Source organism: Pleurodeles waltl, chromosome 4_2, assembly GCF_031143425.1.
Source record: "Pleurodeles waltl isolate 20211129_DDA chromosome 4_2, aPleWal1.hap1.20221129, whole genome shotgun sequence".
Taxonomy (NCBI): domain Eukaryota; kingdom Metazoa; phylum Chordata; class Amphibia; order Caudata; family Salamandridae; genus Pleurodeles; species Pleurodeles waltl.
Window position 1 is genome coordinate 851,058,253 of NC_090443.1, and position 26,951 is coordinate 851,085,203.

Below are 26,951 nucleotides of genomic sequence, written 5' to 3' on the forward strand. Positions count from 1 at the left end.
GGCAAAAAAGTCTGGGGATGACCCTGCATAAGCAAAAGTCCAACACGACCCCCTACCAGCCTAAAGCCAGGGGAGAACAATCAATACCTTGATGTACTTCCCTGATTGGGGCGATAGAACAGGGACCCAGGCCCACAACAGCAGGGGCATGTTCCAGTTCTACGCCTTCCTGACTCCAGTTGGATCCCTCTGTCCATACTCTCAGGGCCCACTAAGCTAACCCATGGGGAACCCTTCTCCACATCTACAGACACCATCTGTGCAACACCTAACTTTACTTTGCTCACAGATGTATTGCAATGGGCAGATAGTACCACCAGGGCCAACACAATGGTGTTGCCGACTCCACCCCTGGGGTGTGACTTTCGTCCTTCCCCCCCCAGGGGCAACTCTGTCCACCAGGACAGCAAGCCACAGTGGCCCCAGACAACTGTCAGGGATGAGAGCCCGACCTCAGGCCTCTCTAACCACTGTGACTGTGGAGAGTGGGGGGTGGTAGCCCCAGGTGCCTGGCACCCTTTGACCACTCTCTCTTCCACCAGGTCAGGGATGACAACCTGACCCTGGTCCGCCCCTCTGGGGCTCTGTACCCTCCCTGCAGAAGCGGCACCCCCAGAGTCAAAAACTGTCAGGGTGCTTGTAGAAGCAGTCCTGCACAATGCTTCCATCAGTGCAGGGATGTTAACCTGCAACTGATCCTCCAACCTGGGGTCTGTACCTTCAGGTTGGACCAGGGCCAGGGGTGAGGCTTCCCTCCCCCTGCTCTCTCTTCTGGGGTCCTGAACCACCCAACTAGGAGCGGCCCCCCCAGAAGACAACATGGTAGGGGCACTGTTAGCAGTAGCCCCTTCCTCCAGGTCAGGGGGGACACCCTTAACCTGGCCTCCCAATCCAGGGTCTGTACCCACAGACTGGATCACTGCCTGGCAAACCAGGACTTCTTGGGGGGCATACCTACCCCCTACCAGGTCAGAGTTTACCCTCTGAACCTGGTCATCCAACCCAGGGTCACCACCCTGCGGTTGAACCACTGCCTGGTACACCAGGACTTCCAGGGGGGCACACTTACCCCCCTCAAGGGACACACTGTCCCGAAGGGCCACACAAGAGTCTGGCTGGCGCAGGTCTCCTGACCTCTGCCCATCTGACAGAGTCTGGATTCCCCCCAACCCAGAAATGGTCTCACCAAGGTCATTCATGGGGGGCTCTGCTCTCAGAGCTGACCCCTGACCCTCCAGGTTCTCCACTGGGGTCCGCAACCCCCTCTCAACCCTCTGTCTGGACTTCTGCACCCCCTCACTAGGAGTGGTACTGCCAGACACCAGAACTGGTGGGACGCTGGCTACAGCCGCCCCCCCAAGTTCTCCTGACACTGTGGGGTCTCCCTCAACAGATGGCCCTATGGTACAGGCTAGGCTCCCCTCCTGGTGTTCCCGCAGGGAACCCTCTAGGACCTGGGACCGGATCTCGGGCACCTTGGGCCTCAACCCATCCCCATTCCCTCTCCTCTGAGACTGGACATGGGGTCCCTCACCCATCCCACTACACTGGGACCTACCTGGGACACTACAATCCTTCCCTACCTCACCTGGTTGGGAACTACCTAGACCACTCCTCTCAGGAGCACCCCCAAATGCCTCTTCAGACTCTCTGGTACTCACCCAGAAGTCTGCCTCCATTGTAAGCTCCCTGGGGTCAGAGAACTCACACTCCACCTGGTGTTGGCATAGCTCTGGAAAATAAGGACTAGACATATGCTCTCCAGCAATTACATCACTCAGCCCCTCACATGAATTAATCAAAGTACCCTTCACCCAACCATCCAGTGACTCTGCTTTGAAAAAGCACCCCACATCACCCTCCTGAGACTGGTGAGACAGTACCTGACTGTCCCTGACACTCAACCCACACTCTTCTGGGATGTTTTCACACTCCATAACCAGGACTTCTACCTGGGGGGAACCCCTCTCCCTGTCACTCTCACTTAGAGTCAGTAGAGTGTCCCTCCCACCAGTAGGAATATGACTCCCCATGCCAGTTCCCCAATCCACCTCAGGGACCCTGTGCATCACTGGAGCTACCTCATACCCCTGAACCTCCTGGCGTGTGTTAACTCCCTCCTTCAAGTAGGGCACCACCTCTCTGGGCATGTGCACTTCTGCAGCATCACTGGATATACAATTGTTGCTGCCACCATTCCAGCTGGACTCAGCCCTCATGACTTCCAGCTCTTTCAATTTAAGCTCGTAAGCATAAATCATTTTTTTAATCTCTAAGTTCCTCCTCCTTACTTCCAACTCTTCCCACTTGTCATACTCCCTTTGCATCCTCAACTTTTCTGCCTCCAACCGGCGAACCCTTTCTGCCTGTCTGTCCTGTAACTCTTCAGGAGTCAGACCCTTGGGTGACACCCTGCCATCCCTCCCGGGGACCCTCCCCCCAGGCGTGACAGGTTCCTCCACTACACCACTGTGTATCCTCTGCACTTCCCCCCCCATATTCTCCTCCTCTGTGTGCCCTCCAGCCTTCTTGATTGTCACCCAAGCCCTCTGTGCCTGTTGCAGCTCCCCCTCCCTGGTGGAGCTCTCAGTGGGACAGTCAAGATTTTTAAGGAACTGTTTCAATTGAGCTACTGAGTACTCCTTCAGTTTCTCCATTTCAAACACAGCTCCAGCTGTTGCATCTCCAGATTGAGACATGATGGTCACAAGTGCGAAGTTCCAAAAGGCAGAAAAAAATAATTTCCCAATGAAGTAAAAAGAATCAGTCAAGGGATCAGCAAAATCATGGAAGTAGAATAAAAAGAGTCCTTAAGAGAAAAATCAAAAGATCACCAAACAAGTAGTATGTGGTCACGTAGTGGTCTGAGATCAAAACAGTAGTGTACACTTAATTACTGTATGTCAAGTACAAATACAAGTCCAATCCCGACCGCTGGTCACCAATGTTAGAAATGGGGTCTTTGGTTGACAGTCAGGTTACCCCCTGTTCAAGCAAGGACCCTCACTCTAGTTAGGATAAAAGAGAATCACCCTCAGCTAACCCCTGCTTACCCCCTTGGTAGCTTGGCAGAGCAGTAGGCTTAACCTCAGAGTGCTGGGCGTAAAGTATTTGTACCAACACACACAGTAACTTAATGAAAACACTACAAAATGACACAACACCAGTTTAGAAAAATAGGAAATATTTATCTAGACAAAACAAGACCAAAACGACAAAAATCCAACATACACAAGTCAAGTTATGATTTTTTAAAGGTTTAAAATAAAAAGAGTCTTTAGGTAGTTGTAACACCACACTAGCACTGCTAGCGTGAAAATGTACCTGGTTTGCGGCAAAAATAACCCCGCACGGGCGGTGTGCGTCGAAAATAACCCTGCACGGGTATATGCGTCGAAAACAGCTCGGCACGGCGAGGCGCGTCGAAAAAGCCAGCCACGCGACGGTCCGAAAGTCCCGCGGCGCTGGTTGCGATCTCTCAGCCTTCGTCAGCGATGCTGCGCGTCGTTTCTCCTGCTCCGGGCGTCGATTCTCCGGTCGCGTTTCCTGCGGCGTCGTTTCTCAGCTGCGGAGTCGGCGTCGCGTCGTTTTCTCAGCCGTGATCGGGTTCGCGTCGATCTTTTCTCCGCACGGCGCTCGGTGCGTGTATTTTTGTCCTTAGGCTGCCAGCCTCTCCTTTCAGGGTCCCAGGAACTGGAAGGGCACCACAGAGCAGAGTAGGGGTCTCTCCAGAGACTCCAGGTGCTGGCAGGAAGAAGTCTTTGCTATCCCTGAGACTTCAACAACAGGAGGCAAGCTCTACATCAAGCCCTTGGAGATTTCTTCTTCAAGATGGAAGGCACACAAAGTCCAGTCTTTGCCCTCTTACTCTGGCAGAAGCAGCACTGCAGGAAAGCTCCACAAAGCACAGTCACAGGCAGGGCAGCACTTGTTCCTCAGCGATCAGCTCTTCTCCAGGCAGAGGTTCCTCTTGATTCCAGAAGTGTTTCTGAAGTTTGTAAGTTTGGGTGCCCTTCTTATACCCATTTTAGTCTTTGAAGTCACCTTTCTTCAAAGGGGACTCACACCTTCTTGTGAAATCCTGCCTTGCCCAGGCAAGGCCTCAGACACACACCAGGGGGCTGGAGACAGCATTGTCAGAGGCAGGCACAGTCCTTTCAGATGAGAGTGACCACTCCACCCCTCCCTCCTAGCAGAGATGGCTAATCAGGAAATGCAGATCACACCCCAGCTCCCTTTGTGTCACTGTCTGGTGGGAGGTGAAAAACAACCCAACTGTCAAACTGACCCAGACAGGGAATCCACAAACCAGGCAGAGTCACAGAATGGTTTAAGCAAGAAAATGCTCACTTTCTAAAAGTGGCATTTCCAAACGCACAATCTTAAAATCAACTTTACTAAAAGATGTATTTTTAAATTGTGAGTTCAGGGATCCCAAACTCCACATGTCCATCTACTCTCTAGGGGAATCTACACTTTAATCATATTTAAAGGTAGCCCCCATATTATCCTATGAGAGAGAGACAGACCTTGCAACAGTGAAAACGAAATTGGCAGTATTTCACTGTCAGGACATATAAACCACATTACTATATGTCCTACCTTATCCATACACTGCACCCTGCCCTTGGGGCTACCTAGGGCATACCTTAGGGGTGCCTTACATGTAAGAAAAGGGAAGGTTTAGGCCTGGCAAGTGGGTACACTTGCCAAGTCGAATTTACAGTGTAAAAATACACATACAGACACTGCAGTGGCAGGTCTGAGACATGATTACAGAGCTACTTATGTGGGTGGCACAACCAGTGCTGCAGGCCCACTAGTAGCATTTGATTTACAGGCCCTGGCACCTCTAGTGCACCTTACTAGGGACTTACTAGTAAATCAAATATGCCAATCATGGATAAACCACTTACATACAATTTAAACAGGAGAGCATATGCACTTTAGCACTGGTTAGCAGTGGTAAAGTGCTCAGAGTTGAAAAGCCAACAGCAACATGTCAGAAAAATATAGGAGGCAGGAGGCAAAAAAGTCTGGGGATGACCCTGCATAAGCAAAAGTCCAACAAGAGCCAATAGCTTTTCCTCTGCAGAGCTAGACTTGAATTATGAACAGAGTTGACAACTGCACTCTTGGCACCCCAGATGGGCCAGGCATGTAATTAGGGCTGTGCTGGGAGCTGCACTCTTCTGGCGTAGCTAAAGGAGTTTTTGAAACCCTGTGCTCCACTTGGAGCACAGTGTTCTCCAAAAAACTCCGCTAGCCCCACAAGCAGAGCGGAGCTCACCCGGTTCACGCTGCAGCCCAGTATGGGCTGCACTGCGCAAGCGCAGACACTCTGTGCTTGTGCTGTGCAGCGCATAACAAGGCTGCAGCATGCACCACAGCAGAGCCAGAGGGAGGAAGCCACTGAAGAAGACTCGTTGCTCGTCGCCGTCAGACGATGAGGAGAGGAGGACCCCGGGAAGACCCAGGTAAGACCTTGTCTCTTTCTTTTGTGTCATTGCTTGTGCACACTGGTGCACAAACAAGGAATTAAACAGCAGCTTTTGCTGCCTATGGCCCTGGCCTGTAAAATCTGCTGTGTGAGGCCTCTTGTGCACCGGCCTGTCCCATGTGCACTGCACACAGGGCGGCCCGGTGCACAACAGGCCTGGCAGCTTTCTCTGTCTACGGCCCAATTCAAGCCAGGGCCGTGGGTAACAAATGAAAGCTGCTGTTTCAGGCCCCTTGCGCACCAGCCTGTCCTGGGACAGGCCGGTGCACAAAAAGACTGAAATGGCAGCTTTCACTTCCTATGGCCCTCCTGAATGCACCTGGTCTCAGAAGCACTACGCAGGGTTGGACCTGTCTTGTGAGATCGGGCGCATTCAGGACTACGTGGGTCATGGAACACAGCCTCTGCGGAAATCCACTGAGTTTCTTTTCAACTCCGCAGAATTTCACAGAGTCGGACTCCGTCAACCGCACCCAGTCCTTCATATAATCAGCTGTCAACACCAAGCCAGCAGGCAAGGTGTGAAAATACCATGATGCCCTTGAGTGAGCATGGTCTTCGGACTTCGGAGTGGGTGTTTGACCCCACCACAAATGCCTTTCTTAAATTCATATACTACATGAAAGCTACACTTTTTCCCAAAAGAAACCAGAGGAATTAAGAGAGAAACAAATGCCTAAAACTATGCCTAGAGGGTACCATGACCTGATGCATGACATTGAAACTATACTTCGACCATTGTTTTTTAAAATGTATTTCTAATGATGAACTTTCTGTAGCAAACTTACATGTTCTACTTTCACAGTGCAATAAAGTTAGATGTGGTTACAGCATAATCTTCTTTCATCAGATTCTTCTTGAGCAAGTCATGTTTCTTCAAAGTTCTGCGAAAACTGTTTCTCAGTAGGGTGACTCATAATTTTCGACCTTGGTCAAATGAGATTTACACACAGAGATAATTATAGAGACACAATTCACTTGACATAATATTTGAGTTGCTGACTAGATTAACTTTTTAAATCATATTGCCTGTGGAAATAATTTGTGTTTGCCAAAGTAAATTGGTGATGTCTCCGAAAATCGATGGAGCCTAATTACAAAGGCACTTTGGTGTAAGTAAAATAGAACTTATGTTGTACTCTGTGAGGTACTTTTACATGCTCTTTTGAATTTGCCACAAAACATTTAAAATGTCATTAAAATTAGAGTTTTCACGAAACATTTAACTTCAGCTACTACATATAGAAAGAATAGTATCCTATTTGCACTTTTACTAATAGGAAGTCGGACGTTTCAGAGCTGATTCACCTAGTTATTTAAGAGAATCCATACTCCTTTAGTACTTCTTCCTGTACTCATGCATGTTTTTCTGCAGTTCGAAGATATTTTGCAGTTTTTCCAGGTTGTCTTTTATTTACAACATATAGGAAATTTACTGGTTGTTCTGGTTATCATTAGGTGTCTATTTGTGGCTCAATTTTGTTATGATGAACATTGGCATGGTAAAATCAAGTCTGTGCCCTCTGACCAATGCCACTGGGAAATAGTACCGCAAACTATATTACACCGATGTCCATGTCAAGTTAGGGAAAGCACACGTATTTATTCAATGAAAGTGTGCAGTTTATTTGTCAAGATGTCAGTTGTGGCTCCCGATAGCAAGGGGGGAAGGGGTGGCATGCGCCAGGGGGGGTTAGTAAAAATTACATTAACAAAATAAAAATAAAAACACTTACCTCCTCTGCCGCATGCCGCTACTCTGTCCGTTGTCACTCCAGGCAGACAGGCACAGTCTCCCAGCCTGCGACCAATCCTGATGCTGTTCAAAGTAGCATCAGGTTTGGCTGGGAGTGCTCAGCCAGGGAATTCCCAAGCAGACTGGGACCCTGTGCAGGTTCTCTCCAGCCCGGCAACTGTGTTGCTGGGCTAGAGAGAGCCCTCTGCGCATGTATGTTTGGCCGGCACGAGACGACCGTCAAAACACACATGCGCTCTCAGGGTGATTTCTAAGCACTTCCCCTCGCTGCTCTTCACCCCAGTGCCCCGCCCCTTTAAAAGAAAAGGAATATAAACAAAGTTTATTATCCTTTTCTTTTAAAGGTTTTGCAGCTGTTAACAAGGTGCAACAAGGAGGAATACTTTTATTCCTCCTTGTTTTTTGCTTTTTCTATGTGTGCTGAATTCTGCAGCACACATAAAAGAGATAAATGCCAGACATGATTTTTTATGTGCAGGGAGGTGTCCCTTCCTGCACATAAACAATCATTTAAAAATGACGCTTTGGCACTTCTGTGTGTGCTGCATTCTACAGCACACACAGAAGTGCCAAATCTCCATTAGTGGATTGTTTATGTGCAGGAAGGGACACCTTCCCACACCTGAACAATTAAACCCCTCCACGCAGACATCCTTGCACGATGGTGTAAGGATGCCTGCATTGGCGCTAGGCAGCTCAATTTAGCGCCATGGCAGGGGACAACACAGCAGTGCGGCACATTCAATTAAATATGGCGCATCCCTGCGTTGTGAAAATGACGCAGCACGGCGCTGCAAATTCTGCCACAGCATTGTGCTCCATCATTTTCTTTTAAATATGGGCCAAACAAACAAAACAATCAAAGCAGACATCCTTGTATGATGGTACGAGAATGCCTGTATTGTCGCTATGCAGCTCAATGTAGAGCCTGCACGGGGGAAACGCAGGGATGCACCGCACCGTATTCTAGTAACTACGGTGCATCCCTGCATTTCTAAAGCGGCGCTGGCAATTTTGGCGCAGCACCGCACTGCGCCACTTTTCAGTGAATTTTGCCCTTAGTGCTATACGAAATTTTATTCTATTCTCTGATTATTGAACTGGACTATGACAGTACTACATCAGAGTTGATAAGTCCAATGATGAGTGAAATGGGGATGCTTGTCATGACCACTTGTTGTCTAATTAGAAATATGTAATTAAATATTTTAGAATATCAATTGTAACTCTTTCTCAGACGCTGATTTAATTTAAAATGCTTTTCCAATGCGTTTGCTAGTTCAAGATATTTTATGGGATGTTTTCAATTAGAACGTTTTAGACATAGGAAACAGCGGAGCAACACTGACACCATGTGGTCGTTAGTGATGCAACCATCATCTGTCTGTGTGTTTTTTCGTAAAACATAGCTAGCGGTATTTTCCGGAAGTCCTTGGTGGGCGTCTTACTGTCTCCTTAGGAACAGCGCCTTTACTACACGTAGCGCAACAGAAAAATGTTAAATTAATATTAAAAACACTAGGAAAATTGATACTTACGTAGAGACATGTCGCACTCTTCTATAGTTTGCTGTATCAAATATACTTTCTCCTATAAAGAGCTAGTCTTATAGCTAGGCACAAGTCAAGATTGTGTTTGATGTTTAAATGACGAATAAGAGTTAATTCTGGAGAAATAGCTATGGTGAAGAAAATATTATCCAGAGACAAGGTATAAGGACATCGGGGTTTGAACATTCCCTTTCTCCGTAAAATATGTGCATTACCGTAAGTGGTCTATGGCTTTTTTCACCAATGCCCACACAGACCATATCATTGCTCTTAAAGAAATTATCCTGCTAAAAAATTCAGGGACTTTCATAACAACATTAAACAGCAGGCTGTCTATCAATATTTTTCAAAACTCCAAGTCCTCGTGTACGAGTAATGTAGAATTTCATGTAAAGGGATTCTAGGCAACCGCAATGTCTGGTACCGGGTCCCCATGGGATTCCTGCAATTACGAGTCGGGCCCCAAAGTTTGGAGAATAACGGCTTCGACCTGTTTTTTGGAGCCGGAACTCTGCACAGAATTCCCGACCCGTGGTGCTTAATGCAGAAAATTCCGTCCTGCTGTGAGCAGGTGATACATCTCTATGCGGCATCCTTTGTGGAGGCAGAGGACGAGGGTGGTATAGAGGGTAGGAGAGAGAGGGAACAATATCGCATGGCAGGGAGTACATGCATTGCCAGTGCCTTGCCTCAGATATGCACAGCGGCTAGGGGAACGTCTGGGTTTTCATGCAACTTCCCTCCCACCCTAACATGCCATTGCGCTGCTTTTACATGTATTATGAAATGGGTAGGGTCAAACATCAAGGGCCTTGGAGTACCAGTGCAGATAGCACAATAAAAACAGTCCTGGGAACGGATGATCTAACCTCAAACTCTTGGTTACTTCTTCCAGTTGCTGAAGTCTATTGCTGATCCATGTCCTCTAAATGAAACCTGTGAACTATTCAATTTAGAGTCCTTCTGACATGGCTGTCTCTGCATCTGAAGCAAGGTTATAACAACAGGCATACCAGAAAAAAGGAGAGGACACTTTTATAGACTCATGGTCATATCTCTATTCCTTCTATCTTTTCATTCCCACATTGCCTCTATCCAGTTCCTCCACACCTCTTCCCATCACGCCCTACCCTACTAAACCACGTATTGTCTACAAAAGGGTAAGTGAAGTTTACGTATATGACTGCAGTCTTCCAAAGTGAAAGCATCTCTGCAGACAAACTGAGCACAGCTGCCCCAACGATATCGCTGTATTATTGTTTCTGGTGCCATTCTTTATGAACTTGTTCGGCAGGGTCAACCTTGATTGAACCAGACCAGGCCGCACGGTAACATACTGTATGAAAATAGGCACAGAAAAAACGAATGAGCCGGACTGCCTTCTGTCCCACAGCAGGAGACAGGGTCAATTTAAGAGCACACCCCATCCCTGAAAAGGTAGCACACTCTATAGGAAGTCATCAGGTTTGGGGCATAAAACAATGAGTACCCCTGTCAGAGTGATATGTTAAAGTAGAAAAAGGAGAGCAATAAGTGGATATAATAGAGCATGGAAGGGTGGCATTGGACTAGCGAAGTGAAGGTGATACGAAAGTTACTAATGGGTATCTGGAAACCCATGATGACATACGTACTGTGGACTAAAGGGTGGTTTTCTGTACTACTGACGAATGATTTGTGAGGCTTTGGGAAAGGATGGTGAAATGTGATGTGAAATGTGAGTAGGTGGGAACACTGTATAGCTGGAGGATAGGGAAAACCATTTGGAGATGCAACATTCTATTCAAAGACACACCCATAAACGACTCCAGCAATACATTTGACTGAGATTGCATCCTACTGGGAGAATCTTCCACAAAGACTATAAAATCAGCTGTCTCTAGTCTCTCAAAAAAAATAAACATTATCCAACTCATCACTGAATCATCCCACGTGAAGGCAAACATTCTTGATCCACCTTCACCACAATGCAGTTCTAAAGTGCTTCCCCAGTGCATCTTGATTATTTAGGCCATTTATTCATTCTAATTGCTGTTCATCATGGATTACATGCTCACCATGGTCAAACAAAGACCACCTAGCAACTTTTCCAATCCATCACAAACTAGTCAGTCAACAATCTAAAGCTGTACCTCATCCACCGGATGACCACAACTGGCTAAGTGACCAACGGGATCCCGTACCTAGACTCACTCAAACTAACAATGTAAGCCATTATCATCTAGGCCTGGCTTTTTCCTGGAGCTGTGTTAATAAAAAAATAATGACCTCTGGATGCACACAGGAACTCTATGAAACCATACTAAGGGTTTGATGTACATTTTGGTGAATGAGTTTCTCCATCACAACAATACCAGATATCCTGCCCACCGAAATATAAATTCTTTAGGAAATAATGGGATTTATATTTCAGCGGACGGGATATCCACCACCATTGTGACGGAGTAACCTGTCCACCAAATTCTAAATCAGACAGTAAGTATGCACAAGAAAAAATAAACTGTCCAAAATACTAGTTGAAGGTGATCTTATGAGCCTGACCTCTCTTTGTTCTTCACACAAAAACATTATCTACAAATGTGCCTCTTATAGGCTGTCAATAATTTGATCAATCCGACTCATTTCCAATCAACTTTATTCTTCAATGTTCTTTATCAGTTTTTTACAAAAAAGCATAGACAAGATAGGTCAACATATTTTGAACGTCAAGTAAGCTACTGCCTTCCCTTCATAAAACAGGACCTCCTTCAAAAAGCTCATGCTGAGTTTTTTTTAAATATCTTTACTGACCCCATAGTAAAATCAGAGTGCCATGGGGCACTCACACCCTACCACAAACATAGCTTATAAATCCCTTGCACAAGTAATCACTCACAATTTACTCAAGTCTAGCATGTCCTCCCCTTGTTGTAAAAATAAATGTTTTGTTTATGAAGACCCGCCAACTCCAGCCTACCACACACCTACAATTTGTTAAAAAGGAAATGAAGAAAGTAGCAATTTTCCATCTACAAATTCATATTACACTCCATTACCTCCTACCTGACTAGGCAACTTTCAATCCACGCTTCAGCACTGAGGCATGAACTTCTAAGTCATGGATAATACCAATAACATCATAGACAACATTGTTTTCTCCTGGATCTGCCATTTCTGTGAGAAATCTTTTTTAACAATCCCAATTTAGCCTTGACCAACATATTATCTTGTTGCATGGTGTTCAATGTCACAGTATTACAGAGGTTCTCCCATCCCCTCAACCAATACTAACACCTGTAGATTGCACATTAGGATCCCAGAAACTACTAGGGTTTACAGATTTTCCTAATGAAACATACTACTCGTGGTCATCAGTCAATGCAGGATGGCTGTGGACATCTTCATGGCCACCCATACAATCATTCACCTGTAGTCTCACAAAGATCCACTATCCCTGAAAGTCTCCACAAGCAGATATGTTCAGTTAACAATCTCCCTCACCTTCTTTTAGCTCTTGATGTTAAGTTCCAACTTCATCCCAACCAAGTCATAATTTATCAAGTCACTAACAGGACGTAAAATCATAGGCTGGGGGCTGTTTGTTCAATGTCAAGCACACAATAGTAAAAAGCTGAAATATCTGCAAATACTAAATGATTTGGTTTCTATAATGACAGTGTCACCTTACTTGTCCTCTTGGTTGTGTGTCATCACCACTACTCCAGTCATCTGAACTGGATGACCACCTATTTCTCTAAGGTCATCTTTATTTAGGGATGGAAGGTTTAGACATCACTTGAGTTTAGTGATGTTCCCTTATATAAGTGTTAGAAATCAAGTTAATGGTTTGCTACGATGTGAGCACTGGTCAAGCATCAAACACAATTGTAGACAATATAAGGCACAAACAAAGCCAAATTAACCTGTTCTCAACCCCCTGGAAGCCTGGCAGAGAAGTCAAGCTGAAATTAGAGGCAATGTGCAAAGTATTTGTGCAACATTTCAAACAGTGTAACAGTGAAAACACCAAACAAAAGATCCCACACCAGACTAGCCTAATTTAATGAATAAAACAAGACCAAAATGACAAAAATCAATTGGTAGAACCAGAGATATTGAGTTTTAACATTTTTAGAGTAAATAGTGCCAAAATATGTGAAGGGCCAACAGTGGATATCTGGTCTCGCTGAATCAGGACAAAGTCATAGATTCAGGCTGGCTGTGATGGAGTGTGGGCCAGCTACAGGGATCCAGTTAGGCCCACTGAATCCTGGTTTGTGGAGCATTACATTGATCCTCATTGAGGATGCGTCGCACAGGAGAGGCGATGCCTGGCTCTGAGATGCCGCAAGGCTATAGATTGAGGTCCTGATGCATCAATGTCGAAGATTCCGTCGACAGGGCTTGTGATACAAAGTCCATCGTCGGGGATGTGGCAAGCAGTCGGGGCAATGCATCGGGTCTGAAGAACTGCCAAGGATGCAATGTGAAATCTGCTGTTGCCATTGAGGCTGCCATCAACAAGTGATGTGAGGGTCTTCCCCAAGGATGTGTCGTGCAGTGGCAGTTCTGTAGGCAATGTAGGCTGTGGTGGTGATGTGAGTTTTTGCATTAGATGTAATCCATGCAGCAGTGGAGATGCATCAGTTCTGCTTGGGGTGACATGAACAGCAGAGGAGATGTGTCAGTTGCACTGGATCCACAGAGGGTGGAAAAGCACCTTAAACCCACTTCCAAGGCTCTAGGACTGGGGTGGCATCACCAGGCAGGGTGGACTCGCAGAGGGCAGAGTGCATGTGCAGATGCAAGGTTGTTGTAATCCTTTTATGTTACTGAGGCTTCAGATCAGGAGGTTAACAAACTACCCTTGGAGTCACTCTCGGGTCATGGATTCAAGATGAAGATGCAGGTCCAATTCTTTCACCCCAAGCAAGAGAGCAGCAGGCAGCAGGCAGCAGGCAGAAGGGCAGCAGTACCTTTAGAGCAGCAGCCCAGCAGAGTGGCCATCCTTGTAGCAGCACAGCACTCCTTCTGGGTATAGTATTCACAGGTCAGAAGTGTACTGAAGTGGTGGTGTCTGAGGTCCTTCTTTTATACACAGCTGTGCCTTTGAAGTAGCGATGAGGTTCTAGAGACATGCTTTTGAAGTGAACAAATGCTATATCTTCCCTGCGCTGGTTCCAGACTAAATACAGGGGTATGCATCCATTTGTACGGAGGCAGAACATAGCCTATTCAGGTGTAAGTATGGTTGGTACTAGCTTCTCCCTCCCACCCTGCCAGTGCCGGCCCATCAAGTCACACCTAAACTCCCATTGTGTGTGACTGTCTAGGAGGCATACACAGAGCCCAACTGCCAGCTACACCCAGTCATGTGACCAGAGACATGCTGCAGGCACATAGGGGGTGATTCTCACCCTGGCGGGTGGCGGAGGCCGCCCGCCAGAGTTCCCCCCTCCAAAATACCACTCCCCGGTCGTGAGACCGCGGAGGGTATTCTGGCTTTTGCACTGGGCTGGCGGGCGGCTGCCAAAAGGCCGCCCGCCAGCCCAGTGCAAAAGAGCCTTCCCACGAGGACGCCGGCTCAGAATTGAGCCGGCAGAGTGGGAAGGTGCGACAGGTGCAGTGGCACCCATCGCGTATTTCAGTGTCTGCAAAGCAGACACTGAAATACATAGTGGGGCCCTCTTACGGGGGCCCCACGACAACCTATACCGCCATCCTGTTCCTGGCGGAAGAACCGCCAGGAACAGGATGGCGGTATGGGCTGTCAGAATCCCCATGGCGGCGCAGCTAAGGGCAGCGGAAAACCGGCGGAAGACCGCCGGTTTTCTGCATCTGACCGCGGCAAAACCGCCGCGGTCCGAATGCCCTGCGGGGCACCGCCAGCCTGTTGGCGGTGCTCCCGCCAACCCTGGCCCCGGCGGTCCATGACCGCCGGGGTCAGAATGACCCCCATAATGGCTAAGGCAAGAAAACATCAACTTTCTAAAAGTTGCAGTTTCAGAATTGCACCTCAAAATCCGACTTAAATAAGCCATAAATTAGGATTTTAAATTGTAATTCCAGAGATACCAAACATGAACTCGTCATCTCCTCCGATTGGAAAATTACCCTTATAGAAGGTAATAAGAATCTCCAATGCTATCCTATGGGCGAGATAGGCCATGCAGTAGAGAAAAATGAATGTGAGAGTTTTTGGCTACCAGGACATATAAAACTTCAAAGTACATGTCCCACCCTTCAAATACATTGCACCCTGCCTTCGGGCTATCCAGGGCCCACCCTTGGGGTGAATTATATTTATAAAAAAGGAAGGTTTGGGTCTGGCAAATGGGTTATTTTGGAAATTGAAATAATACTGTGCACTCAGGACTACACAAGCTGAGTTCCAAATAATCAAATGTCTTATGTATGTGTGTGTTTTTGCTGCCTTGGTAACAGACCGTGTCCATGAAAAATTACAATAATTACAATAGAACAAGAATACCAAGTGGATAACCAGAACCAAAGTGATCTACAGAAAAGGCAATTTAACTCAGTGTTACAAATTTCAATGGATTAAACCAAAATCAACATGGTATTGTTAGAGGTTGAGGTTCCTGGTTGGCTAGGGTATGCAGCTAAGCCAGGCAGAAGCTACCAGTCTAGTCAGGGCAAGCAAGTTACACACTAAACATAACCTGGGCTTGTTCCCTGGTACCTTGGCACGGAGAAGTCAGGCTTATCTCCAGAGGTCTTGTGTAAAGCATTTGCGCAACACACTCACACCAGTGACACAATAAATACACCACAAAAGAGACTCCAGCCAAGATTATATACAAACATATAGTATATTTTATATGCCATTGGCCAAAACAACATTATTCATACAAACTGTGCATATGGGGCAATGACAGGCATGGTACTTGTGGTCCTAAATGACATATATTTGGAATACTGTGGATATCATACCAGTACTGACATAAATCACAAATAGTGCAAACCAATTACACTTACTGTAAAAAGACCCTGTATTCTAAGAATGTAAGAATCCAAATAGACATGCCTCCATACATTAGTGAATTCTTACAATATGAAATGCAGTAGATTGTACAAGGATAAATACATGGATCGTCACATAGAATTATAGGGCACCAGGGCACCTGGGCTCCTATTAGGTCAAATACATCTCTGCCTATATTAGACTTTATTCGGTACTCCCGGCAAAGTCTATGACTCAGGCCAATCACTTTCAGTGGCTTGGGACCTCCAATGAGGCTCAACCCCATCATGCGATCGGAGGCCCCTACCTATGGTTCCCTAGTAGGTGGGTGCACACACACAGTGAATTTTCGGTGGGTGAACCTCGCTCGAGCTCCACATGTTTCTAATAGCCAAAGGCAGCTGCCCATGAGCACCCAGAGTAGCTGTAAGGGTTGCAGGGCCAGAGGGCGAATGTAGGTAGCTGGGGGCCTCCCTTGGCCTCTTCCTCGCTACCCGCTTCCTTGGGCCTGTGCAGCAAAGCAGCTCCATTGCCTCCACCGTGTTTGTGACCTCGCATGCAGGGCCCACACTGCTGGAACAAGGCGCACCTCAGAGATGCAGGCAGGGCAGTGGTGGATACACTGTGATGGACCTCAGGTGAGGTTCGGGATTCCCACACAGGCCATCACTTCTCCCAAATCTGCAGTAAGGTTCCCAACAGTGACCTGGTACCTGCCATATAAGGCAGCATGCTCCCACAGTGTGCTGTGGGGAGGTCAGAGTAAAGGAAAGAGCGCTGTCGTCCTCAAATTCTGCGGCGCCTGAAGCAGGTGTGGCATGCCACAAAAGTGAGGGCCATCGACAGAACAAAACAGCTGAACTCTCAGGGATTGCTCCGTACGGATTCCAAGTGTTTCCCACGAGCTATGCAGTAAAGAATAATGTGCTCCCCATGGTCCAGAAAGTGAAGAATGAAGTACTTACCACAAGCTAATGTTTCTCGGAGAGATAAAAAGGCAGTGCTGCACATGTGCTGTTTGAAGGTACTGCGGAGGCCAGACTCAAGGTCCCACTGCCACTTCTGGGGCAGCCCACCCTCAGGAGAACACTTAGGGGCATGAAGGGGCAGGTAGGCAAGCACAGTGCTGTAAGTAAGCTAAATGGCAGTTCCTCCTCACATCCCCACAGTGCCTTGGAAATCCAAAGTCAGGAAGCTGCTGGCAGCAGGGCAACAAAAGAAAAGCAATCCAGATGAGTCTTTTGTGCCACCCAGCAAACACTAGGCAGCAGGGCAACAAAAGAAGAGCAGTCCAGATGAGTCCTTTCTGGAGTCCAGGAGCCCTTATGACATGGGTTTAGTCGCTGTTCTAAAAGTGTTCCAAGAAACACGGGGCCAGAGCCCCTGTACTTATACTCCAAAATGTCTATGTTCAGGGGGTATTTTCAGAAGAGCCCTTTCAAGTGAAGCACAACACCCTTTTAACCCAGCCCTGTCTCCAGACATCAGTAGGGGGTAATCAGTCCATTGTGTTAGGGCAGGAAACAGCCTATATGCCCTACCTTTTACATGCACAGAACAATGCCCATAGGGCTTTCTAGGGCCTAGCGTAGAGGTGACTTAGGTATAGTAAAAAGGGAGTTTAGGCCTTGGCAATTAGTTTGAATTGCCAAGTCAAGGTGGCAGGCCTGAGACAAGTTTGAAAGGCTACTTCTGTGAGTGGCGCAATCAGCGCTGCAGCCCCACTAGTAGCATTTCATTTACGGACCCAGGGTATAGGGGTTACCACTTTACAAGGGACTTGCAGGTAAATTAAATAAACTAACCAGATGTAAGGCAAATATACCAAGTTTTAGGGGAGAGAGCACATGCACTTTAGCACTGATTGGCAGTGGTAAAGTGCCCGGAGTACTAAAGCTCAACAAAAAAAGGGTCAGAAAAATAGGAGGAGAAAGCCAAAGAGGTTGGGGATAACCCTGCAGAAAGGGCCATTTTCAACACAACCCCCCCTCCAGCCTAAAGCCAGGGTAGACCAATCAATATCTTAATGGGTTTACATGCTTGGGGCAATAGAATGTAGGCAATTGCCCGCAAGTGCAGGGGCAGCACTTGCGAGTGCTATCCCACTCTGTACCCAGTTTGATCCCCCTGTATATACTCTCAAGGCTCACTACACTAACCAATGGGGACGCCTTCTCCTTACCGGTGGATCCCATCTGTGAAGCACCTAACATTAATCTGCTCACAGATGCATCCCAGTAGGCAGACAGTACCACCATGGCCAACAAAGTGATGTGGCCCATTCCACCCCTTGGGCCTGGCTTCTGGCCCTAACCCGAGGTAAACTCTGTCAACAGGGACAGCAACCAACAAAGGACCCTGAAAGCTGTCAGTGTTGAAAGACAAGCCATTGGCCATCCAGAGGTCTCTGTCCTCTGCAGTTTCTCAGAGTGGGGGGTGGTGACACCAGATCTATCGCATCCTTTCTCCACTCCACCCCCTACCAGTCCAAGGGTGATTTCCTGAGACAGGTCCTCCAGCCCAAGGTCTGTACCCTTAGGCTGCACAGGAGCCAGGGGTGAGGCCTTCCTCCCCTGCCCCTCCATCTAGGGTGCTGTACCCTCCTTTTGGGAGTGGTACCCCCAGAATCCAGAACTGCCAGGGGGCTTGTGGCAGCCGTCCTGCTCAGCTTTCCAACAGTTTCTGAGGTGCCACCCTGCAATTGGTCTCCCAACCCAGGGTCTGCATTCTTCGGTAGTCCTTCCTCCCCATGCCCCTCCTTCTACAGTTCAGCACCCTCCCACCAGGAGTGGTACCCCCCAGAAGACAAATTGGTAGGGATGCTTGTGGCAGCCACCCCTTCCTCCAAGTCGAGGGTGATACCCTGAACCTGACCCTACAACCCAGGGTCCGTAACCTTTGGCTGGACATGGGTTAGGGGTGACTCCTTCATCCCCCTACCCCTCCATCTAGGCTTCTGCACCCTCCTTTATGGAGTGGTGCCCCAGACATCAGAACTGGTTGGATGTGTGTGTTCACCTGACGCTTTTGCCCCCCCCAGTGTATGGTCGCCTGGTACAAACTAGATTCCATTCCTGGGGCCCCCTCAGGATTCTCTCCAGGCTGTGGAGCTGGTCATAGGGCACCCTGGGATGTCTCCCAGCTGCACCTTTCCTCCTGCTCTGAGAAGGGACATGGGACCCTGCACCCACCCCAGTACAAGGGGACCTGTTGGGCTGCTCTGAACCTGCCACACCCTGGATTGTCAGGAACCTGAGCTACTCCCTTAAGTGTCACACTCAAGTGCCCTTACCAAACCCTCGTGTACTCACCCAGAGGTCTGTCTCCTTTGCAAGTTCCCTGGGGTCAGAGGACTGACTCTGCAACAGGTGTTGGCATAGACCCTGAAAACAACAGCAGAACATGTGCTCTCTGACAGTCATTTTGTACAGCCAATTGTTTGTTGTGCTACCCTTCACCCATCCATCTAGTGTTTTGCAAAAATCCTCTGCGCTGGATTCACTATTGCTGCCCCCACTGGACTTCACCTGCAGTGCTAGTGAGTCCAGAACTCTAAAACTATGTTAAGAGGTCAGTTTCCTTCCCTCAAGAGAAGGCTTTTTCCTGGGGAAGGCCCTGTCAGCCTCCGCCATCCTCTCCTGCGCTAAGAATTTTCAGCCTCTAGCCATTTCTCCTTTAGAGCCAGCTGCGCCAGCTGCAACCTCAGGTCACTCTCAGCCTGTCTATCCTTGAGTTCTTCAGGGGGCAGGGTATGGGAGGTGACACTGCTCCTCACACTAGACCAGGTAAAGGACTTCCTATCTATGGGGTCCTCCCTCTCTACTGGCATCCCTGCCCTGTCATTTTTTCCCTCTGCTTCAAACTCTTTGGGGTCTCTGTCCCCCTAGGGTGTGTACCTGTGGCCTACTCTATGTGGGCAAGACAGAAAGGAAAGTGAAGGTTTGAATGATTGAACACAAAAGCATGATTAGAACCATGAATAGGAAACCAGTTTGGTGGTCCACTGGTTGGACAACCATCACAACATTGCTCAATTGCGTTTCATCGTGCTTGAAAATATCATTGTCAATCCAGATACTAATGCACAGAAAGTCCTTTCTCGGAGGGTAATATTCTGGAAAAAATACCTGGATGGCCTACTTTCAATCAATCAAACTTATTTATACAGCGTGCTACTCACCCGTGAGGGTCTCAAGGCGCTGGGGGGGGGTCACTGCTGCTCGAAGAGCCAGGTCTTGAGACACCTCCGGAAGGCGAGGTGGTCCTGGGTGGTCCTGAGGTGGGGGGGGAGGGAATTCCACGTCTTGGCTGCCAGGTAGGAGAAGGATTTCCCCCCTGCAGTGGTTCGGCGGATGCGAGGGACGGCAGTGAGAGCGAGGCTGGTGGAGCAAAGTTGATGGGTGGGTGGGCGTGTAGAAGGTGAGGCGACGGTTGAGGTATTCGGGGCCCTTGTTTTGGAGGGCTTTGTGTGCGTGGGTGAGGAGCCTGAAGGTGATCCTTTTGTTGACGGGTAGCCAGTGCAGGTGTCTCAGGTGGGCGGAGATGTGGCTGTGGCGGGGTACATCGAGGATGAGGCGTGCAGAGGCGTTTTGTATGCGCTGAAGACGTTTCTGAAGTTTTGCAGTGGTTCCTGCGTATAGGGTGTTTCTGTAGTCCAGGCGGCTTGTGACGAGGGCGTGGGTCACAGTTTTTCTGGTGCCGGCGGGGATCCAGCGGAAGATCTTGCGGAGCATGCAAAGTGTGAGGAAGCAAGAAGACGAGATGGCGTTGACTTGCTTGGTCCTGGTAAGAAGGGGGTCCAGGATGAATCCGAGGTTGCGTGCGTGGTCTGAGGGGGTCGGTGCGGTGCCCAGGGCCGTGGGCCACCAGGAATCGTCCCAGGCGGACAGGGAGTTTCCGAGGATGAGGACTTCCGTCTTGTCTGAGTTTAGCTTCAGGCGGCTGAGTTTCATCCATTCTGCGACGTCTTTCATTCCATCCTGCAGGTTGGTTTTGGCGGTGGCTGGGTCTTTGGTGAGGGAGAGTATCAGCTGGGTGTCGTCGGCGTAGGAGATGATGTTGATGTTGTGTTTGCGTGCGATGTCAGTGAGGGGGCTCATGTAGACATTGAAGAGAGTAGGGCTGAGCGAGGAGCCGTGTGGGATGCCGCAGATGATCTCGGTGGGATCCGAGCGGAAAGGCGGGAGGTAGACTCTTTGGGAGCGGTTAGAGAGAAAAGAGAAGATCCAGTCCAGGGCCTGTCCTTGGATACCGGTGGAGGGGAGGCGGGTTATTAGCTTGTGGTGGCAGACGGTGTCGAAGGCAGCCGAGAGGTCGAGGAGGATGAGGGCGGCTGTTTCTCCGTTGTCCAGTAGGGTTCGGATGTCGTCGGTGACTGCGATGAGGGCAGTTTCCGTGCTGTGGTTGGCCCGAAATCCGGACTGGGAGGGGTCGAGCAGGTTGTTGTCTTCGAGGAAGTTGGTCAGTTGCTTGTTGACGGCCTTCTCAATGACTTTGGCTGGGAAGGGGAGGAGTGAGATGGGGCGGAAGTTCTTCAGGTCGTTGGGGTCCGCCGTAGGTTTCTTCAGGAGAGCGTTGACATCCGCGTCTTTCCAGCTCTCGGGGAAGGTGGCAGATGCAAACGAGCTGTTGATGATGGTCTGGAGATAGGGGGCGATGTTGGCGTCGGCTTTGTTGAAGATGTAATGTGGGCAAGGGTCCGAGGGGGCACCGGAGTGGATGGTGTTCATGGTAGTTTTGGTCTCTTCAGCGCTGATGGGTGTCCAGGCGTTGAGGGTGACGGCTGGGGCTGTGGGTTCTGTGGTGGTCGGCGGGATCTGTGGACCAAAGCTGTCGTGTAGGTCGGTGATCTTTCGATGGAAGAAGGTAGCGAGGGAGTTGCAGAGTTCTTGTGAGGGCGTGATGGAGTTGGAGCTGGCGTTGGGATTGGAGAGCTCTTTGATGATGTTGAAGAGTTCTTTGCTGTTGTGGGTGTTCTTGTCCAGTCTCTCTTTGAAGGATGCTCTTTGGTGGCGCGGATCAGCTGGTGGTGTTCGCGGGTGGCGATTTTGAGGGCTGACATATTTTCTACGTTGTGTTCTTTGCGCCAGGTTTTCTCGAGGGTACCGCAGGTTTTCTTGGATTCTTTGAGGGCGTCTGTGAACCATTGAGGTTTCCTGGTGTTGGTCTGTCTTGGGAGGCATCTGAGGGGGGCGAGGTTGTCAGCGTAGTTGGTGATCCACTGTGTGAGGCTGAGGGCTGCGTTGTTGGCGTCGGAGGTGATGGTAGGTTGGTTGTGGTTGAGAGTGGAGAGTAGCTGTTCTGTGGAGATTTTGTTCCAAGGTCTGCGGGTGATAGGTTGTGTGCAAAGGTGGTGAGTCTTGCGTCTGAAGGTGAAGTGGACACATCTGTGGTCGGTCCAGTGTATTTCGGAGGAGTGGCTGAAGCATACATGGTTTCTGGCGGAGAAGATGGGGTCGAGCGTGTGTCCAGCGATGTGGGTGGGGGTGTTCACCAGTTGCTTGAGACCGAGGTTGGCGAGCAGGGTGGTGGTGTTGGTGTCGTTGTTCTGCTCCAGGTGGAAGTTCCGGTCTCCGAGGAGGATGTAGTCTGGCGAGGCTAGGGCGTGCGGGGAGATGAAGTCTGTGATGGATTCGCTGAATAGGGCGCGTGGTCCAGGGGGCCTGTAGACGAGAGTTCCTCTGAGGGTGGTCCTGGGGTCGGTGTGGATCTGGAAGTGCATGTGTTCGGCGGTGAGGAGGGTGTCTTCGGTGGAGGTAGTGACGTTGATGGAGCTCTTGTATATGATGGCAATTCCTCCTCCGACTTGGTTGGTGCGGTCTTTCCTGGCGATCTTGTAGGCGTCAGGGATGGCTATGGTGATGTCGGGGGCCGATGAAGCGTTCATCCAGGTCTCAGTGATGAAGGCGAGGTCCGGTGCGGCAGAGTCTAGGAGGTCCCATAGTTCAATGGCGTGCTTGTGGACAGAGCGTGCGTTGATGAGGATGCACTTGAGGTGGTTGTTGGAGCGTGGGCTGGTGGACGGGATGCAGTCGGGATGGAAGGTATGCTTGCAGGTTTGATAGGCGAAGGGTCCATGAGTGCGTTTCAGGCTGGCTTGGTAGCAGGTGGTAGTACGTCCCGGGTTGAGTGCGTGGAGGGAGGCGGCGTCGTAGCAGTGCTGGGGGTTTTGGGAGCGCTGGGGGCCAGGGGTTCTGGCACTGGGCACGGTCCAGGCGCAGACAGGCGCAGACGGGCGCAGACGTGCTTGCCTTTGGCGTGCCTTCGGCGTGCCAGCGGCCATAAGAGGGAGGGGGGAGGAGGGGTCAGCTGGGGGCGGGAGGTGGGAGGGAGGGCGACGAATGGGAGCAGGGGGGGCGGGGCCGCACGGGTGGCAGCGGCGGGAAAGCAGAGAGCGGGAGGCCGAAAAAAGAGAGAAAGTGGGAAGAAAAGGGGAAATTCACAGAAGAAAGGCGAAGATGGCAGGAACAATCAAAAAGTAGAAAGAGTCAGAGGAGTAAAGAAAGCGCAGTGGAAAAAGAGGGTCGAGATACACAGGAGTAGAAAGGCGCAGTGGCAGAGTTTAGAAGGGGAAATTTACGAGGGGAGAGCCAGGAGAAGAGGAGAAAGGACGAGGAGCTGGACAGGAGAGTGCCAAGAGGAGAGGAGAAAGGACGAGGAACTGGACAAAGAGAGAGCACAGAGGAGAGGAGAAAAATGGGAAACTGGACAAGGGAGAGCCAAGAGGAGAGGAGAAAGTACGAGGAACTGGACAAAGAGAGAGCACAGAGGAGAGGAGAACGGGAAACTGGACAGGGGAGAGCCAAGAGGAGAGGAGAAAAGACGAGGAGCAGGACAGGAGAGTGCCAAGAGGAGAGGAGAAAAACGAGGAGCTGGACAGGAGAGAGTGCAAAGGAGCACTTACGGTCTACTGGAGGTGGCAGGGGCCTGGGCAGGTGGAGCTGCAGCGGCGGGGGAAGCGACCTACTCTAGGGTCAAGGGTACTTTGGAATAATCTTAACGACAAGCTAGAAATGTTATGTTTCCTATAAATATAAAACTCTCCAAATACACTGCCCACAGTCACATGGTTACATGCATACTATGGGGGTCATTGTGACCCCGGCGGTCTAAGACCGCCGGGGCCAGGGTCGGCGGGAGCACCGCCGACAGGCCGGCGGTGCCCCGCAGGGCATTCTGACCGCGGCGGTTCGGCCGCGGTCAGAAGAGGCAAACCGGCGGTCTCCCGCCGGTTTACCGCTGCCCTTAGAATCCCCCATGGTGGCGCAGCTTGCTGCGCCGCCCTGGGGGATTCTGACACCCCCTACCGCCATCCTGTTCCTGGCGGTTCGCCCGCCAGGAACAGGATGGCGGTAGGGGGTGCCGCGGGGCCCCTGGGGGCCCCTGCCGTGCCCATGCCAATGGCATGGGCACGGCAGGGGCCCCCGTAAGAGGGCCCCGAAAAGTATTTCAGTGTCTGCTAAGCAGACACTGAAATACGCGACGGGTGCAACTGCACCCATTGCACCCCTGCAACTACGCCGGCTCAATTCTGAGCCGGCGTCCTCGTTGCAGGGGCATTTCCTCTGGGCCGGCGGGCGCTCTTTTGGAGAGCGCCCGCCGGCCCAGAGGAAATGTCTGAATGGCCGCCGCGGTCTTTTGACCGCGGTGCGGTCATTCAGCGGCGGTACCCTGGCGGACGGCCTCCGCCGTCCGCCAGGGTCAGAATGAGGCCCCATGTCTAATCTCAACACATAAGTAGTCCCACTCAATGGTTATCTCATACCCCACTGAACATTTTCAGGTGGAATTCTCTCCAGGGCAATGTTATGCTCATCCGCAGACCAGTTACAGTTTTTACACACATTACATTTTATTTATCAGTCACTGTAAACACTGTTACAGAGCTACATTTTTCTATTCATACAGCCAGTTAAGTGCTCACTTACAGGTTTCATGCTTAATTTATGGTAAAGATTCCATCCAGCATGATATAAGATTAAGGGAAGTTCTAAGAAATATTTCTGAACATGGCTTAACAATTAAACCAGAGAAATGTAAATTTGCAGTCAAGTCTATAGACTATTTAGGTCATACCATAACTAGTGATGGTCACACACCGAAGAAAGAACTAGTTGACACCATTCAGGGTCTAGCTTCTCCCACATCTAAAGAAGAGTTATTGAAATTTATGGGTATGGCAGAATTTTATAACAAGTTCATCAGAGATTTTGCGAGTTCATGTTATCACATGAGGGGTTTATTAAAGAAAGGAGTGGAATTCATATGGAACCAAGAATGTGAGAAAGAATTTTGTGATATCAAGAAATCTCTTTCTTGTGCTCCGGCTTTGAAAGAGTTTGACCCAAATGCACAGTTATTCCTAACTACAGATGCGAGTGGTAAGGGTTTAGGAGCAGTGTTACAACAAGGTAATTGTGCTCCTGAAAACACTATTGTGTTCATCTCCAGGAGCCTTAAAGGAGCAGAAACCAAGTATTCTGTTATTGAAAGAGAGGCGTTAGCGGTATTTTGGGCCATAAAGAAATTGAAGAAGTTCTTATGGGGAAGTTCCTTTATTGTAAGGACGGATCACAAACCCCTATGTGAGGTTCTTTGTTCAAAAGGGATCGACTCGGTGTCAGGTAGGATTACTAAATGGATTGTTGCATTGCAAGAATATTATTTTGTTGTGAGATATGTCCCTGGTGCTGACAACTTACCTGCTGATGTTTTATCTAGGCTAGTTACATCCAACTCTCACCTTCAAGATGATGAGTCAGTAAATAATGACACAGAAAATCTCAAATGGGTGTGTGAGGTAGATTGTGAAATAATTTCTGAGGATAGGTGGCGTGAAGAATCTTCATCTGACAAGGTTCTAACAGAAATAATAGAATTAGTAAGGAATGGTTGGAGGAGTATACATCAGGGTAGCATTGAGAGTAAGAGTTTTTGGAATGTTAGGAATGAACTAGCAGTGGGTAAAGATCTTCTGTTTAGAGTTACAAGATTGGTTCCTCCTGTTAAGCTTAGAGATCAACTAATGAGCCAAGCTCATAACAGTCACATGGGCATTTCCAAGACCAAAGAAAGGTTGCGTTCCTCATATTGGTGGCCTGGTATGGATACCCAAGTAGAACGCCTAGTGAGAGAGTGTGTACAATGTGCGGTTAGTGAAAAGGCTATGAAACCCAGAGTACAACCAATGATAATTCGAGAAAATCCTGAGGGTCCGTGGACGAATATAGCATTTGATATTTTAGGACCTATTCATAGTGATAGTTCGGTGGATTACATAATGGTGGTGGTGGATATGTTCTCAAGATGGCCAGAAGTGTGTTTTACTAAGAACATTGAGACGTGGAAAGTCATTGATTTTCTGAAAGATTTGATAACTAAGGAGGGGATTCCTTCGAATCTTCTCACAGACAATGGGGTACAGCTAGTATCAAGAGAAATGAATGATTTTTTGAGTGGGTGTGGCATAAAACATAAACTTTGTGCATTATATCATCCAGAATGTAATGTAATGGTAGAGAGATTTAATAGAGTCATTAAAGAAACTATCTCTATAGCTAAAAGCAATCAATTAGACTGGAAGCAGGAAGTGTTGAAGAAAGTTAATGTATATAGACACACTCCTCATTCCACTACTGGTCAAACACCATTTTCACTTTTCCGTGGGAGACGTGGTAATACTATTTTGGAACCAAAATGGGTTAATGATCTGTTGGACAGAAAGGGAAGAAAGGTGATAAAGAGTGATTGGAGACTTAAAGAACAAGAAAAACTGTTAAAGAGTAAAATGAATTTTGACAGAACAAACTGTACAAAGAAAACACTCGTGGAGATTGGTGATTGGGTTATGATTAAACAACCTTTTTCAAAAGGAAGCGGGAAAAAATTATCCTCTCCTATTAAAGTTACGAAACTTTTTACCAATGCTGTTAAGACTCAAGATAACAGAATATGGAATTTAAATAGGGTTGTCAAATGTACTGGAGTTGCTGGTTAAGCTAAGGATGAGGAAACAGGGAAAAATGAGAGTTGTACAAAAGAAACGTTTTCAAGAGGGTTGGGATCCTCCATGAAGTATCCCAGTGTGAGGAGGTCTAACAGAAATGTCAAGCTGCCCATGTATCTTAAGTATTATAATCTAGAGTGAAACTATAATGTTTACTTCTTTTATATTTTACTTTA

At 48.6% G+C, this 26,951-nt stretch overlaps 1 protein-coding gene across 10 annotated transcripts in view; it reads left to right on the forward strand.

The window, feature by feature from the left end:
* Positions 1-26,951, forward strand: part of DAB1 (DAB adaptor protein 1) — a 3,348,596-nt gene that overhangs the window by 3,285,644 nt on the left and 36,001 nt on the right. The window lies entirely within an intron of this gene.